The 20,447-nt window shown below is 36.5% G+C and overlaps 1 protein-coding gene and 1 pseudogene across 3 annotated transcripts in view; both read right to left on the reverse strand.

The window, feature by feature from the left end:
* Positions 1 to 20,447, reverse strand: part of MAGI3 (membrane associated guanylate kinase, WW and PDZ domain containing 3) — a 283,654-nt gene that overhangs the window by 166,895 nt on the left and 96,312 nt on the right. The window lies entirely within an intron of this gene.
* LOC116531072 lies at positions 11,250 to 12,811 on the reverse strand (annotated as a pseudogene). Its single transcript, XR_004260248.1, has one exon. The product of XR_004260248.1 is annotated as a keratin, type II cytoskeletal 8 pseudogene (transcript).

Genomic DNA, 20,447 nt, shown 5'->3' on the forward strand with positions numbered 1-20,447 from the left:
GAGACTCCATCTCAAAAAGAGGAAAAAAAAAAAAAAAGAATAGCACTAACTGCAAAATTTTTCTTAAAGGCAGTTAGGAAAATGTTTGTGGTGGTTGTATATAGGGAGAGCCTAAATAGGTTCCATCACAGTGGTTTACTGTAACAAACCACTTTCTAATTAATCATGCCCCCTCTCACTTTCTCTAGCACAAAAATCAAGAGAGTTAAAGAAAACAGGACAGACACTATGCTAGGCGCAATGGCTCATGCCTATAATCCCAGCACTTTGGAAGGCTGAAGCAGGTGAATCGCCTGAGGTCAGGGGTTCAAGACCAGCCTGGCCAACATGGTGAAACCCCATCTCTACTAAAAATACAAAAATTAGCCAGGCGTGGTGGTTCACACCTTTAATCCCAGCTACTTGGGAAGCTGAGTCAGGAGAATCACTTGAACCCAGGAGGCAGAGGTTGTGGTGAGCTGATCGTGCCATTGCACTCCAGCCTGGGTGACAGAGCAAGACTCTGTCTTAAAAAAAAAAAAGAAAAAGAAAACAGGACACTAAAAAATGTAAGATTACACAGTAGTGTCCATGGAATATACACAGACACATAAATAGTAACGTAAGTAAGTTTATTTTAAAACCTCTTATAAAATATAATTTGAAAAACAAAATAATGTTCCTTATGTTAATTTATAAACATTTATTTACATTCCTGTCACCCATCCCCCGCTCAAATACAGGCTGCTTCATGGCAGGAATCAAGACTGGTTCATTCCTATGTCCCTAGTGTCTAAAACAGAAATAGGTATACAACAGGCACTCAAATGTTTGCTGAATTTAAACATATTTATGGAACTTATACACGAAGAACTAAAAACAATTAAGTCTCAATATACTCATTCCTACTGTGATCATTTGTCACCTTGCAGTTTTTTCTATTTTAAAAAATAACATCAGTTCCAAAAGTGAACATGCTTGATGTGTTGAAGTCTGAACTGACCATGTTTATATTTATTTCAAACCATGGATATTAGCCATCACAAACAGGCATGGATTTATTAACACATTCCAAAGCTACAGTAATTATGATAGACAAACTTCACCTATAAGCATTCAAGTTATATTGCACATGCAGTAAAAAGACAATAAAACAGGGCTCAGATGCTATCCTTAGAAAAGCTTGTTTACAAGATTAGCCCTTGGCTAGCCTCTGAGAACCTGGATTTTGGGACTGTTCCTACTATTCCCTGACAAGAATATCTCATTTTGCCTGAATTGTGGAGACAATGTGATTTACTTTCCCTCTGGGAATCTGGAAATCTGATATATGCTAGGCTGAGGCTGCCCATGTGACAAGTCTCCATAAAAATCCTGGCCATTGAGTCACTAATGACCTTTCCTGGCATATGACACTGCATGTGTGTTGCCACAACTCAATACTGCAGAAGGTAAGGGCATCCTGTGTGACTCCACTGGGAGCTGGAGCTACGTGCCTTTTCCTTTAATTGCTATAAATCAGAGCTATTAGTAGGACTATGCACTGAGCCCTTTTGAGTTATCCTAACAAATCACCACACCTGGAAGTGGTCTTGGAGACCTCTGACACAGTATGCCATATCAGATAATAGTCCCATTATTTGGGGATAATGAAAATTATGAAACATTTAACAGATTTCCATAAAAAGTCATATCAAAAAGAAATTTAATAGGAGTCATTAAGATTTTGACTTTGAACTATGTTTTACAATAATTACTTCTATCTAATAGTTACTATAGACTTCCCTAGTGGGGCAAGAAAGCAAAAAGATAGTTAATTATGAGAAACCCAATCATACTTCAAGCTATGAACTAGATCTCAGCCTCAAAAGTTATGGAATTATTCTTAAGAAATCTCATTTCCACCCTGCTTCCCTCATCCCCAAATCCATATAAATCCCAATAGGCATTTTTCTAACAACAGGTTTCCGGAGCTCAAATGTTACATTTTAATAGCCCAAATTCTTGAGGCTTTGGTTTTTGTTTTCATAGACAGAATTAGGGTGATGTCAGAAAGCATCAGTGGCCCCCCTTTTTTCCCCTCCTAAAATATGTAGCTCGTATTCATGTGTAGCTCATAGTAACAGGGAAAACTGTTATTCGTTCCTGTGAAGAAATATAATTTGGAGGCAATATATATCCAAAAATTGTCTAGATGCCTCCTGCATTATATGTTTTCATTTTAAAACAAGCACTGACAGGAACTCTTAAACATTTTCTCAGAATAAGCATATTTTATACAAAATTTTTCATACAAAAAAATTAACATTCTAGATAAATATAATTACTTTTAAAATTAAATGAATTAGATTTAAGATCCCTATAGAGAAAAAACACAATACACATTTTTATCTATTACAGAAAAATGTATTGACCTAAGAAGCTTCAGTAGCAGCTGCACTTTGGAACAATTCTGTTAGCTACAGAAAGAATAGGTGCATCACCCAAACTTTAAATCACAGTCTAAATGGAAGCAACTAATAATAAATGGGAATGAGGATGGGGCAGGAGATCTGTTAATCTAATTATAGTTGAAAGGCTTCAACATTTCATCAAATATTTGTATTAAAGATACTAAAAATTGGCAGGGCGTGGTGGCTCACGCCTGTAATCCCAGCACTTTGGGAGGCCGAGGCGGGTGGATCACAAGGTTAGGAGATTGAGACCATCCTGGCTAACATGGTAAGACCCCGCCTTAAAAAAAAATTTTTAAGATATTAAAAATTATGTTTTTATTGGTACTATTTGTAGATACAAAAAACAGTAAGGCTCCTTTTTGATATTATTTTAACTACCTTGCTTTTCCCAACTCCTAAAATGTACATAAGGAATTAAGTATGAGATAAATAATAATATTCAATGGAAAGCCACTGCTAATATAAATAAAAAACATCTCATTACTACTATTGAATTTAAAAAGCCATACTCAGAGAAATATTGAAACATGGGAAACCAGTCAAGTTGAACACACTGAATAAAATCTATAACCATAAATCTGAAACCACATTCATTCATTCAGTCATCATAAACAAACCACCATGGGAACAGAAAGATACAACTCTTTGTACTCTAGGAGTTTAGGTGGAGAAGGGGAGACAGGTCAGCAATGTCAGTGGTACGTTATCTGTATTACCACAGAAACCAGTAAAACTGATTCAGGGGCTTGAAAGAGGCAGGGGTCAATTTTAGAGATACTGAAGTATATAAGAGCAGAGAAAAAAATTTCTTACACACAGTGAGGAACTATTATAAGAGAAAGGGTATTAGGTGAATCAGATTTCTGTTTTAAACCCATGGATGTAGAAGACACAGTGGGAGAAGGAGGGTACAATAATTCAGGCCTTATGGAAGAGGGACTCTAGGATGACTCCCACATATTCCACTAGGGAACAAGACAGAGAATGCAGGAGGTATCAGGTTTTGTGACTCAAATCTAGTGAATTTGACATGTTATGGGACATTAAAGTATACAAAGATGCTTACTCTGCAGCTAGACTTAGAAGCTAAGATCAGCCTAAAGATTTTGAATTGGTAGTACCAACATATAGATGATATGTGAAACTGCAGGCACAAATGAGGTAATCCAAGACAGCTACCAGAATGAGAAGAAAAGCAAAAAATATAGAACTCTAAAGGACACAAATTTTAAGAGAGAAAGGGAAAGAGATTAGAAAAGGTAAGTAAATATGCACTTTGCACCTTTGTGCCTACTAGGTATCCTAGGCATTTCCATTAACGTTATTTCTTCACTAGGGACTTAACAGAAACAAATATGAAATATACTTTTTTTTCTATGGTGTTATCTATAACAGTGATTTTCTCAACTAGGTGCAATTTTGCTCCCTAGGAGACATATGGCAGTGTTTGGAGGCCTTTTAAAAAAATTTATTTTAGAACAGTTTTAAATTTACAGAAAAATTATGAAGATAATACAGAGAGTTCTCATATACTATACCAATTCCCCCATTATCAATATATTACTATGGTATATTTGTCACAATCAATAAACCAATATTGATACATTATTGTCTAAAGTTCATATTTTATTCAAATTTCCTAATTTTTTACCTAAAGTTTTTCTTCCCCCCATTCCAGGATCACATCCAGAATACATTACATTTACTTGTCATGTTTCCTTAGGCTTCCCTTATCTGTGACAGTTTCTTAGACTTTCCTTGTTTTTGATGACCTTGAAAATTTTGAGTGGTAGTAGACAGGTACTCTGTAGAATGCCCTTCAACTGTAATGTATCTCATGATTTTCTCATGATGAGACTGGGGTTACATGTTCTTGAGAGGAAGACAAGTAAGGTAAAGTGCCATTCTCATTACTTCATGTTAAGAATACATGTTAAGAATACATACGCTATCAATAGGATTTATTAACTTTGAATACCTTAGTAGTATTCATCAGAGTTCTTCACTAGAGTGTTGTTACTTTTCCCTCTCCTTCTATACTGACTGTGCCCTTTGGAAGGAAGTCACTATGGGTAGCTCATACCTAAGGAGTGGGGAGTTATGTCCCATATCTTGGGGGCAGGTAGTTACATAATTTATTTGGAATTCCTCAGAGGAGATTTGTCGATTTCACTCCAATTAATGAATTTATGAGATCATTTATGGGCTCTTGAATATCTGTTTCATACTTTGGGTTATAATCTAATACTATTCTTTTTTTTTTTTTTACATAAATTGTTCCAGATTTGGCAATTGAGAGCTCTCCTATTAGTTTCTATGCTCCTCTGCCATACCCTTATAATTGTGGGGTTTTTTTTTTTTTTTTGAGCACTTCCTTACTTTCTGGCACTATAAGATGCTCCAGGCTCATCTTGTAGTCTTTCCCAAGCCAGTCCTAGAATCTGTCATTTCTACAAGGAGTCCTGGTTCCTTGTGTTGGAGAATGATATTAGAAACCAAGATTTGAATGTAAAGTCTGCTCATTACTACTGAGGAGTTACTGCTTCTAGACCCTATCAGCTGACAGAACAAGGAAATATATGTGTGTCTATTAATCCATGTACTGTATTCCTATTGATAAATATTCCATCTGTACCTATATGAAGCTAAACATGAGTTCATCCTTCTGTTGGAGACAGAAGGATGACAATTTTTCTGAAAGTTGTGACAATTTTTCATTGTCACAAGAAGGGAGTGGTATAGGCATATAGCGGGTGTAGCCAGAGATGCTGCTAAACATCCTATGGTACACAGGACACTATTCCACAACAAATAATTACCCAATTCAAAATGATAACAGTGCCAATCACAATTTATCTATATAACAGCACAATTCAACAACTCACACATGCCTACCTCTACGGAACGATTTCAATAATCAGTACCACGGGTCACCATGATACATAGTCACTACATATATTGTCTTTTAAACTTAAAGGTAGATGTAGCCTAAGCCTTAAATAATCCTCTCACTCACTAACTATGAGTTTGTTTTTGTGGCAGTGACTAAGCACACAGGCTTTGGAATCAGACAAAACCTGAATTTTGAGTCCTACCTCTGTCATTTGTTTACTAGCTGAGAAAACGGTCTTGAATAAAATACTTCTCTTTCTGTACCCCACGTTCCTCATCTGTAAATGAAGATAATATCTATTCCATAAGATTGTTTTAAGGATTAAATGAGATAATCATGTAAAAATCTAGTGCACTGACTGGTACAGTTTGTATTAAAAAAATGTCTGATCATTTTTGGAAGTCATATATAAATAAAAAACTTTTTTAACTTCTTTAATGAAATGAGGTTCTTAACGAAAATTTTAGACGACATTTGAGAAGAGATAGTAAAAATTTATTTCCTAGTCTTCATTCTCTCATTCTCTGGTCAAAGCTCTATATCAAGCCATGCTACTACTTTACAAATCAGATTCTAATACAACAAGTATCAAATCACAAAAACTCAGTAGTCTAAACATTACAGATTAGTCAACTATCACAACAAAATGGCAAACATCAAAGACCTTTGGAAGTTTGGTACCATAAGTTCAAAATTTTTTTTGCCATTTTTACTCAAGAAATGGTTTTCTCCTTCTCTTATCTTGATTTTGCCACTACAACGTTCATCAGAAGAGAAACTTTTATTCGAAATCAAAATCAACATCTGTTTGAAAAGATATATTGTATCCACACAGATTTACTTACAAACATGCACAATATATGCCTTAAATGTCAGGCAGGGTTTGGCAATAAGGGCACTGATCCAGAACTACTAGATGTGAGAATTTAGCGAAGTATGAAAATTCCTCTCTTACTTGTTCTTCAAATTTTATGCTGTAATATTACTCTTTGCCATCTTTCATATCCTGGAGTTACATTCTAGGTTTGGAACTTGGATTTGTGGTTTAAGAAAACTACAAGGGTACAAATGTTTTGCTTCATCAGTCAGCAGACCACTCTGAAGAAGACAGAAAGAAAAGAACAGGCTTTAACAATCTTGAAAATTATGCCCCAAAACACATTTTTATTTCTCTCCCTTACAAATGTGAGAACAAAACTACATGCTGAGGAGAAAGAATAAAAAGAACACAAGGATCTGTAGATGGCTTTGTAGTGGCTAGTTCTCCCTCTAATTTTCAAATAGAACACTCCAAAATATTTAGATCCTTAAGTGTTTGCTGCAGTAATAATTATTCTCTCTTCAAGGCCTGTGATTTTACAATTAAAGCCAAGCTAAGAGAGATCTAAACACCTCATTTTTAAGTCTGTTAGTTTTTATAACAGAAGATTAATGTACTTAAACATCTGTTTTCGTATGACTTTGATTTTATAAATCTAACACTGGACATGAAGAAAAAATGTTTTGCTTTATTATGACTTCCTTAGTCCCACAAATATGTATGAGTCATTTTTACCCAATGTGTCTTGCCCTGAGAATAATTATTTTGCTGATTTTAAATGTGAAAAAATGTTGGCATTTAAATGTTTTCAAATTATTGTCTTTTCCCCCTTAAAGAACTAAGGGGGAAAGAGAAATAAAGAAGACATTTAAAGAGAAATAAAGAAGACTGAAGAGGAAACCTTTGGGTATATAAGGGAGTTTGGGGGAAGATGTAAAGATGATAATCACAATAATGTTATTTAATTTGCCACACTGAGGGCAAATACTCCTGAAAGGTAACTTTTTCCTTCATTAATTCAACTTTGAGTCAAAACCATTTAAGTTATAGCCCAATATCAGCTTCGATAAATTCATTAAATGTCCTATCTTATAAATTAAATTTTGTGGAACTACTATTTATCTAGCCACTTGTAACTACCCAATAAGAAATCTTTCAGATGACCTGACTCAATCTTTTAATTATATAAGTGAGTTTGGGGGAAGGACTTGTTCCAAGGTTGCCTAGAAAGTTAATACATGGCTTTCTTAAGAAATTATTTTCACCTCATCTCTTGTCACTACCTAATATAAATACTAATTCCGGACAATATTTGAAGCAAAACAACAACAAAAATAAATAAATAAAACTTACCCTACCTTGACTTAAGAGAATATCACTATAATTTAGCAAAAACGAGGCAGATGGTAAGTGGGAATGGTACTACCACTGCTGCTTCTAAAATAATCTAATGTCTCCGTCATCCATCATGCCAAGTGCTGGAGACAACTAGTTTTCATGTCCATGGCAAAGGCTAAAGTCATCCTGTGGAGCTCTTCAACATAATACCCTTCATGGTGCATGCTATGAGTAGCTTCCTTTTTTCTTCAACACTATTTATGACATTCAATTTAACTTGATTTTACCTAAGCAAAAATGTTTTGATTTTTATTTGGTGGGTGGAAGGTTGAAGAAATACTTGTCCTCCTGAATGCAAGTATTCAATGTAGTGATACACCAAATTTTAACACACTGAAAGGCATTCTTATGCAGATAGAATAGAAAAATGTAATCAACCTGTAAGTACCTTGTGAAGGCAGAGAAAACACCTGCCATTTCATGAATCACAATCTTCTAAACTAATACCTAGAGACATAAAAACAACAAGTACAGGCTTGGCATGATGGCTCACTCCTGTAATCCCAGCACTTTGGGAGGCTGAAGCAGGTGGATCACAAGGTTAGGAGTTTGAGACCAACCTGGCCAACATGGTGAAAGCCCACCTCTACTAAAAATACAAAAATTAGCCAGGCATGGTGGCATGCACCTGTAGCCCCAGATACTTAGGAGGCTGAGGTAGAAGAGTTGCTTGAACTCGGGAGGCAGAGGTTGCAGTGAGCCGAGATTGTGCCACTGCACTCCAGCCTGGGCAACAGAGCAATACTCCATCTCAAAAAAAGAAAAAGAACAAGAAAAGTACACATCTATCACATTTGCATAGAAAATACTGGAATTCAGTCACACTTATTTTTAAATTTGAAACTGATGTGTATACTTCGTTGCTAACTGAATGAAGACTAACAACAAATCAGATAATAAAAGGCAAAAAACTCGTATCTCTCCTCCTCTAAGAATGAACACACTCAATCCAACTTACGTGGAAGCTTGAATGACAAGCTTCACGTAATCAACATTTAGTACTCTGAAATGACCCGTATTTTCTATTCAAGCAAAAACAAAACACACAAATAACTTGGACAAGCACAAATTTAGATATAATTTTAGAGTTGGCACAATTTAAAAATGACCATCTTTTCATTCTTTCTTAACTTGTGTTTGTATAGATAACTCTCTTGGGTTATTTAACTCAGTTTTAAATATTTACTGTCAAGTAAATTATAACATTTTATATTTCATACTTAAAGGTTACCTCCCCTATCTACAACTAAATTACCAGAATATCTCTAACAGGTCCTACTTTGGAAGACTATGAAAGGAAAAAGGTACTATATTCCTTAGACACTTTAACAGCTCAAAGAAATTCTTTCAGAGGGAAAAAAATGTTTAAACCCTGCATCAGTACCCAATGTAATATATGAAGGCATGTCCAACACCTACCACGTATCAAGGCCCCACAATGGGCACAAGAGAGGGGATTTACAAAATTATTGGCCAGACTATGCTTTTAAAGGGTCCCTGGTCTAGTGAGAAAGGCATCAACAATTAATTATAATGTATCAATGCTATAGTGATCTAGGCATAGTGTTTTAAGGATGCAGAATCCTAGAGAAATCAAAGGACATTTGAGCAGCAAAATAAAGATACTCAGCGCAAACAGTGTCTGTGAAGATAGATTCATAAAGGCAGGTGTTAAACAGCAAGTGGTTAAATATGGCTTAATAATATGGTGGTCAGAGGAGGATCACTGGGCAAACTATTAAACTAGTAAAATTAGGTTAAGGACAGATTGTTGATGGTCTCTAAGCTCATGCTAGAGTTCAGAATTTATCCTCTACACAACACAAGCTGTTGGAGATATTTCAGCAGAAATATGATATGACCGAGATTTTACCTTTAGATAGATAACCTGGCAACAGTGTTTAAGAGAAACAGTCTAAGTAGAGAAAAACTTAAGGGAGATATCAAAAGTTTATTTTTAGTCTAGATGAAAGATGAAGTTATTAGCATAAGGGATAGCTATCTAACAAGAATCATTGAAAATACCAAACAGATATTTGGTGCTTTGAATCATGTGCACATTTACACAAGTAAATCCACTTGAAATGTCATGGGGGTAGATAACACTATCCGGAATGTATATATAAAAAAAAGTTAGTCAAGGCCTAGGATTAAATGTATTCCTGTTCTTATGTATGATGTTTAGAAGCATCTTATCAAATATGTATAAAGTTTCTGTTACCTAAATAGCACTTAAAATACCAACAATATGCAGGAGATTGTGGTTTACAAATGTTTGATTTTTAAAAATACTTAATAATTGCATGTTTTATAGAACAATAGAAACCATAAGTCTTGTAAAGAATGATATAGAAACACTACATTGACAATCTTTAAGAATTATTTTTATGGTATCACGTTTATTCCAATGCCACAGAAACTCCATGTATACAACAACGACATAATTTCTATGAAAAGATAATTGAATAGTATTCAATAGTGATGAAAAAAGAAAACACTATCCTAATTTCAGCTGAGGGAATTTATAAAAAGAAGGTAAAAATACCTACGGAGTCACTCATTTTAGGGTTGTTAGCTGAGTTTTTAAAAATAATAATGGTTTAAAATGAGTATACGATTTTGTTGTTATTTGGGCTGCGAAAAATTTCTAGATCTGAAAATGTAATTTAAGAACCAAAAACAAACAAACAAAAAATCCCTAATATCAAGCTGTTTGGGTAAGTATGCAATCAATATAACAGTAAATTCCCCACAAAGATCCTCTTGCTTAATATTAGGGTTGCCGAAGTGAAAACAGAATTGTTCCTAAATACTACTACCACCTTTACTCACTTTGTGTAATTTCTTCCCACACATTTTTAGAAGGAAAATATTTTCTCCATATAATTTATGCATAATTGTTTCCCTATTTTGAAACAGCAATGGCAACATCCAACAAAGTCTCCTGTTTTTTAAAAAACATCAATCGATTTCTCAGCAATGTAAGATAAGCACAGATCAATAAAGCTTAGATGTTTCCTTTTGCTCTGACTCCATTCTTTCATTAGGGGATACTTCTTGCATACAGCAAAATGTGCTATAGTTACATTTTTAAAAGAACAAGGAATAGCACTAGAAGTTTATTAGTGATAGAGGGGAAAGCATAGCAGCACTCACACCTCTCCCATTTCCCAAATGGTTCTCTATCTCATTCTGTTTTTTCTTATGCCCTCCATAGCTATCAGAAACAAGCTTGACTTACAAGAACTGTGATAATGGCCCCTAAGCGAGTTCAGCTACACAAGCTGAGTTGTGATAGCTTCAAAGTGCATTTATTTACCACTTCAATGGACCTTTGAGCCCATGAAGAAAACAGTGGAAAAATGAGCAGGGACTGCAAAAACAACTTGAATTGCAGACTGACCAGAGGAATTAAAATCTCCACATGGAAACTTGAAAAGAAAGGTGCCTACTCTTTTTTTTTTTTTTTTTTTTTCCTCCCCAGGTAGCTGGAAATTTTTTTTTGGGAACAAAAAAAAAAAAAAAAAAGCCATTGAATTATTGAATTCTTTTGCAGCTGGAGGCATGGGCAAGGGGGGTCCCCAGGCAGTTAACTCCCCGCAGGTGGGCTGAGGGCTAGGGCTGAGCGGATGGGTCTCCCGTTCCCTGTGCTCCCCTGTACAGCAACCTCCCTCCCGGGCTCTGGGGCAGCCTCAGGAAGGGCAGGGTGGGAGGGGCTGTTGCAGCTGTTCACTTGGGCAGGACGTCAGGGGACTCAGACACCAGCCTCCCATCGCGGGTCTCAATCTTCTTCACAACCACGGCCTTGGTGGAGCTGGTGCTGCTGAAGGTGGAGCCCTTGCCAGAGCCAAAGCTGGAGCCCAGGCCGTAGCTGAGGCCGGGGCTTGTGAAGCCCCCATAGGCAGAGCTCAGACCACCTGCATAGCCGCTGGTGGTCTTCGTGTGGATACTCATGTTCTGCATCCCACACTCCAGCCAGCTCTCCTCGCCCTCTAGTAAGCTTGCGGTAGGTGGCGATCTCGATGTCCAGGGCCAGTTTGACGTTCATGAGCTCCTGGTAGTCACGCAGCTGCCGTGCCATGTCCTGCTTGGCCTTCTGCAGGGCTTCCTGCAGCTGCTGCTGCTGCTTGGCACGAGCATCCTTGAATGCCTGCTCCCCGCGATGCTCAGCATCTAAAATGGCGGCCTCCAGGGAAGCCCTCTGGCCTTTGAGGCCCTCAATCTCGGCCTGGAGCCGGCTGATGTTCCGGTTCATCTCGGAGATCTCAGTCTTCGTACGCCGCAGGTCATCCCCGTGCTTCCCAGCCAGCTTCTGCAGCTCCTCATACTTGATCTGGTATACGCTCTCTGCCTCAGCCCGGCTGCGGTTGGCGATCTCCTCGTACTGCGCCTTGACCTCAGCGATGATGCTATCCATGTCCAAGGAGCGGCTGTTGTCCATGGACAGCACCACAGAGGTGTCGGAGATCTGGGACTGCAGCTCCCGGATCTCCTCTTCATACAGCTGCCTGAGGAAGTTGATCTCGTCAGTCAGTCCTTCCAGGCGAGACTCCAGCTCTACCTTGTTCATGTAAGCTTCATCCACATCCTTCTTGATGAGGACAAATTCATTCTCCACCTCTGTACGCTTATTGATCTCTTCCTCATACTTGTTCTTGAAGTCCTCCACCGGCCCCTGCATGTTGCCAAGCTCTGCCTCCAGCTTCAGCTTCTCCTGGCCCAGAGTCTCCAGCTGCCGCCTCAGGTTGTTGATGTAGCTCTCAAACATGTTGTCCATGTTGCTCCGAGCCGTTTTCTGCTGCTGCAGGAGGCTCCACTTGGTCTCCAGCATCTTGTTCTGCTGCTCCAGGAATCGCACCTTGTCGATGAAGGAAGCAAACTTGTTATTGAGGGTCTTGATCTGCTCCTTCTCCTGGATACGCACGGCCTGGATGTTGGGGTCCATGTCCAGCTTAATGGGGTTCAGCAGGCTCTGGTTGATGGTGACGGCGGTGATGCCTCCCGGGCCTATGCCGCTGGCCCCCGCATAGCCTGCACCCAGGCCACCGCGGAAGCCAGTGCTGCTCACTCGGGAGAAGCTCGAGGAGCTTGAGCGGGCACTGGGCCCACTCGTGAAGGAGCAGCTGCTGAAGGCCCTGGGGCCAGAGGTGGACACCCTGTAGGACTTCTGGGTCACCCTGATGGACATGGTGGAGGCAGGAGTGGAGGCAGGCGGGCTGAACGAGGGAGAGATTCCAGAAGGAGCAGAGAAGCTGCTGCTTGGACCGAAAGGTGCCTACTCTTAAGATTTCTATCTTTCAATCACTTCACAGAGTTCATCTCTACTTTTCTCTCTTTTCCCTTAACAAAAATACTAATATGTACATTTCCCATGTTTACATATCATGTTTTTTTTTAACTTGCACTTTTTCATAAATTTGCAATTTTCATAAATTTGCAAACAAGAGTTGAGACTTATTTGGAAATTTAAATTCTATATAAGTTTTGTTATGGATAATTATACATGTTTATTGAGTGATTGAATGGAGAGACCATACTTTGTTTGCTCAAGCTCCACACAGCTTTCCTTTCAGTAATGCAATATACCTCCTTGGCCACTGAAAGGAAAACTTGACCTAGGCTTAGGCCAGTTGTAATATCTCACTTTTTAGCAGTAACAATTGGTCCAAAGGGTAGGCACATGATCCCCAAAAGGGCCAGAGTTCTTCAATAAGGCTGACATGAATACTAGAAGATAGAACCTCTCTCTTTCCACTGGGGTGTCTAATCTGGGGCAGTCAGTGATCACATTTTCCCATCTTAGAGAGCAAATCTGTCTTTCTTCAGTAGGTAAAAACAAGATCACATTACACAGAGAAACTGGTCTCTCCACTCAATCACTCAATAAATATTCACTAAGCATTTTCTGTGTGCCAAGTGCTGTGCTGGGCTGGGGATACAAAGATAAAGTAACACAATGACTATATTTTGTGAATCAAAAATTAAGACATTAACTGTTGAAAGATTTTTCTGTAACTTCTAGATGTGAAATGTTATCTGAGACACTGTTTAGATTTAAAAACATGGTAATTTTCAAGATATTTGGGTGGTCTAAGAAAAAAATCAATAGGATATTCAAACTTGGAAGTATAAGAGAAAAAGGACAGATTTACAGATGCCAATATTTTAAAGCATTACCTGTTCCCTCAAACCTTACACTTACAGTTTTTCAATACCATGTAAAACAGAAAAATATATAAGATCAGTGAAATAACATAAATGCTATCCACTATACTCTAAAATATAATATGCCATGCTGAGCAGGCTTAGGTGCTGAGTTTATCTAATGCTATTTACAGTACATACACACTAGTAGTTTCCTCACATGTAAAACAGCTATAGCACCTACCTCATAGTGTATCTCCATTTTTCCAAGAGATAATTATTTTTCTCTCTCTCCTTTCCTCTTTCTTCCTTTCCTCAACTTCTTACTTAGCTCTATTTTACTTCCTCTTTACCTGACATTCCCTACAGGGCAAGTTCGTCTAACTATGTACTTAGAAGCTCCAAAGCAGAACTCTCACCCATTAGGAGGTTGCCTCAAGAGACAACAGTCCATCTACAACCCAAAGTATGCCCACTATGAAACTCTCTCCCATTTGGAAAGTTTTTGGCTGCTTTTTACAACGTACGCCAGACCAAGAAGGCACCAGCAGTTACCAGCTCGACTACCCAGTAGATAGGGCACCGAAGCTCCCCACCTGTTTGCTTCCTCCCCTGCATGTCATTCATGCCAGTGTGCCAGGCAACCCCCTTGAAAAGGGGCCGCTTTCTACTGCAAAAGGGAAGTGGTACCCTTAAGGCAGGAAGCCTATTCTTCCTCCTATAAGCTACCTTTGGAATAAAAATTAGCTATCTTTAAAGTTAATTGGACTCTGCAAATGGCAAGCTACTGAACTTGGTTTTTATTACAATAGGGTTGTTTGAGGATAAAAGGATTTAATATAGCAAAAGCACTTAAACCAATACTTTGCACATGGTAAACAATAAGTGGTTTTTGTTACCTTAACTTTCATTATCATTACAACAGGACAACATTGAGGGCCAAAGCAAGTTCTCAGAGAATATGAAATGCAGAACACTGGTGTGATCTAAACCATTAGCAAAAAACAAAAAAACAAGGATATGAGGTTTGGAGGGGTCTTGTGATTGCTTTGAGATTTATAGGAAAGAGAAGTTTTAACCACTAGCCCCCTTTTAATTTATCTGCTTTGCTTTTAAACAGCCTAAAACCTTCTACATAATTAATGTTGGCATACTGAAGTATATTCAAAACTAAAAATATTTTTGTGTGATTCCAAAGTGTACCCAATTATAATGTATCAATCCTTTCTCTCATGATCTTCAAGCACCCTTTCCTTAACCTTCAAAATGTATCTGAAATCTGATCCCTTTCTCACTACTTCTGCCACTTAATAGGGTCATCTATCTTCATTTCTTGCCTACTCTAGAGTATAGTCTTTTTTGCTTCTCCTCTTATCCCCTAAAGTCAATTTTCTATAAAGCAACCAAAGTGAGCTTTCTTAAATCCAAACTAGCACAGCCTCCAATGTCCATAATCTTCCAGTGCTCATAACCCTCCATGGCTTCCCATCACAACCAGAAAAAAATCCTATCTTTTTACAAGAATAACAACACCCTACAAGATCAGGGCCTACCTACCTTTTCAAACTCATCTATTTAAACTCTATGTCCCTATGCTTTAGTCACTCTGGTCTTCAAGTTTCTAGAATAAGTCAAGGCCTCAGGGTCTTCTTGCTTGTTCTATCTGGCTGCAAGTTTCTTCTCCCAGATATACAGCGGGCCTGGTTCTTCATTTCATTCAGATCTTTTGTCAAATTCACCTCCTCAAAGAAAAACTTTTCCTCACTGCCCTATCCAAAATAGTTAAACCTCCTCTCCTTTTCCCTTCCCTGCTCTGTCCTTTTCATCCACTGAAAAACGCTTTTTGTTCATAGCTTTTATGTGATCTGACATTCTATATATATTTATTTATTATGCAGGGACCTTGTATGTCTTGTTTGTCATTATAGGAGCCATAACAATGCCTGCCATAAAGTAGGTAATCAATAAATATTTGTTGAATAAATAAAAGTTGTTATAAGCTTTCGATTGATATGTATTTATTTGAGCTAATTAAAGCAAAAAATATTACAAAACCTACTGCTGAGCTTTTGCTGACCAAGGTGAAGCAGAAACTGAATAAAATATATAACAAAAAATCAGATAGATGTTAAAGGGTTAGTCATTACATCTGGGTTTTGTTAGCATCTAATATTGCCTCTGTAGTTCACTCTCAAATTTAAATCTTGAGTCTTGACTACCTCTTTGAGTTCTATTCTCACATCTAATTACCTAGTATGTGCCCTACCTCTCTTCTCTTTCCTACTTCTGCTGTATTATTATAACTCTCTAAAAACATATTATCCACTGAGTATGAATTCTGCTATTTGCTACATGCTGCCCTGCCATATGAACATATAAATGTGTAGGTTCACATACTCATATATAAACTCACAAACAGGATTTTGGTCATTGTTCTACAAAAAAATTGGATATATTAATACATACTTCTGTATATCTTTCTTTCCTCATTCAATAGTGCCTCACAGAAAGTCCCTCTAATTCATATACTGCTCTTTGTGATAGTAATATAATGATCTGTACTACAATATACTATATTCACTCATTCTATTGTTAATAAGCATTATTTTGTTTGTAATTTTTGATATTATAAACAGTGCTGAAATAAACATCCTTGTACAAACCAGTACTTTTATTTCTTAGGGATATATTTCCTGAATGGAATTACTGGAGCATAGAGTATGTGTATTTTCTATTTTAATACATATTGCCAGATTGCCTTCCAAAAAAGAAAGAAAATAACTCACATTTTCAACAGCAATGTATTCAAATAACTTCCCACATCCCCATCCCAAAGTAACAAGTGTTTTGACCATTTTAATCTTTGACAACCTTATGCATATAAAATGATAGTTCAGTCATTTTAATTTGCATATCACTAATAGTTAATAAATCTGAGCATCTTTGAAACGTTACTGACCATCTAAATTTTCTCTTCCAAAATTGCCTATTCATATCCTTTGCTCATTATCCATTGGGTTGTCTTCTAAACAAATTATAAAAGCTATTTCCATATTATAGATACAAATTTGTGATATCTGGCATCTCTGTTATGTATTTTTATTTTCTGAATTTTCGTTAGACTATTAATTTTATGTTATCTTTTGCAATATAAATTTTAACTTTCATATAGCCAAATTCTTTTCTTCTTTGTCTAGTTTCTAGATTTCTTGTTTAACTAATAGGGTCCCTTAGAGGATGGTTCCTACTTAAATATCAAAGTTCCTTCTTTCCATATAAAATATGAGAAATCCTCTTTAACTGTATTTTGTTAAGAAATCCCCTTTCTAACATCTGGTTCTTTTCTAGTTTTTGACTCCATGCACTGCAACATCTTAAACTTATTATTAAAGTAAATATACTTTTCATAGCAATTTGAAGATAAAAAGATCCTAAATGTCACTATGAACTTTCTATCTATTATAGGGACTCTGCTTCAACATCAATGTCAAAGGATAATCTAACCTCTGCTTGGCTTGTTCATTTCCAGTGATGAGCTATTTACTACTGCTCTAGACCTTACCATTCCTCTTCATGTCATTCCCAGTCACATATATTTTTATATTCTTCTTGACGTAACCAAGCTAAGCAAATATATGAGAATGCAAATTAGAGTTAATAATAATATAAGTGTGATGTTCTTAGTTTCTCAAGATTATTCATTTCCTTCCTCCTTTACTTCCAATGAATATCAACTTGATGCCAATTATTGAAAAGAAAAAGAAAACACAACTTTAAATTCTGACCTTAAAGTTATAGAAAAGTAATGTGTGTATAATGTATGTGCATGTATGGTGACTATATAATATATACAGAGAGAAAAATTACTGTACTGTGAAAACACTACTCAAGATCCATTTTAAGGACTTTTAGTACATATGCAGGTAATAATTGGGATAATTTCAAATTATAGAAATTAACGAAGCTGAAGATTGAAAAAGATATTTACAGTATTGAGAAAATTATATTTTAGTACTGTTTTCTTGAGTCTGGTTCAATCAATTAAGCTTTATTCCCCACCCCCACCCCCACGCACCCCAAGACAGGGTCTCGCTCTGACACCCAGGCTGGAGTGCAGTGGCTCAATCTCCGCTCACTGCGCTGGGCTCAAGTGATCCACATACCTCAGCCTCCAAGTAGCGGGGACTTACAGGCGCAAGCCACCACACCCAGCTTATTTTTGTATTTTTGTAGAGACAGGTTCTTGCCATGTTGCCCAGGCTGGTCTTGAACACCTGATCTCAAGTGATCTGCCTGCCTTGGCCTCCCAAAGTGCTGGGATTATAGGTGTGAGCCACCACCCATGGCCTCAATTAAGCTTTAATTACATTGCTTTACCTAGATAATATAATATTCAAGTCAGGCAATATCATACATTTTATAAGAGACCTAAGAAGCCTCAGTCAATAGATAACGTATCCTGAAGGCTAATTTGGCCTAGATAATAGCTACTTTTAAAAAAATGTGTCCAACCTACAAATTTACTTGCTCGTTAAGGGTTAGGTCTACCTTTGGTAATCAGTATTATCCCAAAACTGAGCAAAAATTCTGAAAATTATAAACACAAATATTTAAACATCCTGAAAGTTTAAATAATTGAAAATTGGTTAAATGTGGTTTTTTCAAAAGGTAAAAAACAAGTTCACTATAAAGTGCAATCATAATTATACTAATAAATTAATAGATCAATAAACAGATAAACAAAATGTTAGAAACAAACAAGAAACTGATTATCAAAGTTTATTCCATCAAGGCAGAGGTTTGCTCCTTTTGTGAAATTCAAAGAGACTCTGCAGGTCCTTAGGATGGTAAAGTAATCTATTACTAATTTACTTAGTGCTGACAGTCACATTTAACAAACACATATAGGATTTCATAGATAGTGAGCTATCATAAGCATCTATCCATCCATCTATCAATTGGCATTCCCAATTCTTAATTCAAACCTCAAATTCAGAAAACATGCAGCTAATTTTTGGGGGACAAAAAACACATGATAATTCTATTTATACTGATAAGAAACCTTACCCTTGGCAAAGAAAAATTTCAGCAAATTTAAAATCTAAATTGTAATCATTTAAAGTATAATATCTACCTGAAAATATGTTCATTTTTCAACAATGAAGTTGAAATATTTGGAAATCATAAAAAGCATTAGCAACAAACAAAAAGTAGGAAATTAAAGCACAGTTCCTTTATCAAACTATCAGGCTAAAAATAAAAGGTAAACAAAAAGTTCACAGAAAGATTTCAACCACTAAATGCTTCAAAATCATTAGTCAAGTTTATCTATCATATTAAAGAAAAACTAGGAATTCTTACATATATCACAACAATTGTCAAAGAGAAAAACCTCTTATCAATCATAGCAGGTCTAATGTCAGCCATTTCAATTTATGTAGTCACAGCAGGTCTAATGTCAGCTGTTTTGATTTAATATGGCAGAGCTAGCTGAGCTCTCATGCTTCTGTGATATTTTCTACAGTGCTTATTTTATTATAGACATTTTCTATAGTAATTATAGAGTTAACTATAAATATTTGTTTATGCCATTCTCTTTTATTAGTCTCTAAAATCCTGGGGATAACAGACTTTTTATCCCTAATAATGAACATAAACTGTAGTTCTAAATGCATTATTCAGCTTATTTGTGAAATTAATGATGTTGCATATACAGGATGATCTTTAGCAGGTTTAGTTTTTACTATGCATATCTTACCTTCATAGACATAATAAAGTTAGAAGTTCAAATATGCATTATAAACTGGGATTAAAAGAAAGACACAGTATCTTCATACAATGGACTTTGGAAACTTGGGGAAAAGGGTGGAGGGGGAGTTAGCAATAAAAGACTACACACTGGGTACAGTGTACACTGCTCAGGTGATGGGTGCACCAAAATCTCTTAAATCACCACTAAAGAACTTATTTATGTAACCAAACAACGCCTGTTCCCCAAAAACCTACTGAAATTAAAAAAAAAAAAAAAAGAAAGGTACAGTATCTTCAAAAACTAAAACAAAATGCCACATTCTTTGGAAGTCTATAAGCTAAATATCTTCTTGAATTATATAACAGCATATATATAACACAGTACCTCTTAATGTGCTTTATAAGAATAAATTCCCACGAAAACCTACAAAATTAGGGTACTAACAATGAACTAAGAAGATTTTTGCAACATAAATGTCTTTTTTTTTTTAACATGTACCCCCTTTTTGACTACATATTTAAATTGGCACAGATCTAGAATTGGTAGTTCTTAAAAATAACAAAAGCAAGTAAACAAAATTTAGCTAGTTTAAATTAGCATTAACAAAACTCATTAACCTAAATATTGTATATAAAAGTACTCCCACCGGCTATCAACAAAGAACCCTTGGCTGAGCAATCAAAATTCAAGAGAAAAGAACCCTAACTACAATAAAGCTGTTTATAGACACATTGATTGTCAGTGACCCATGCATAATATGTAAACAATACTTATAAATCCTACCTGTTAAAAGACTCTACTACTAGAAAATAACTTCAGTTTCTGCCAAGTTTTATATTTTAAATAGAGATATTGTGATACATCATTTAGCACGTGGGAACTGTTACTAATTCAGAGATTAAGATTTTTTTTAGCCAGGCATGGTGGCTCACACCTGTAACCTCAGCACTTTGGGAGGCTGAGGCAGGCAGATCACCTGAGATTGGAAGTTCGAGACCAGCCTGA

The sequence above is a fragment of the Sapajus apella genome, unplaced genomic scaffold (genome assembly GCF_009761245.1).
Source record: "Sapajus apella isolate SASKATOON/1434 unplaced genomic scaffold, GSC_monkey_1.0 scaffold69, whole genome shotgun sequence".
In the NCBI taxonomy this organism is placed as follows: Eukaryota; Metazoa; Chordata; class Mammalia; order Primates; family Cebidae; genus Sapajus; species Sapajus apella.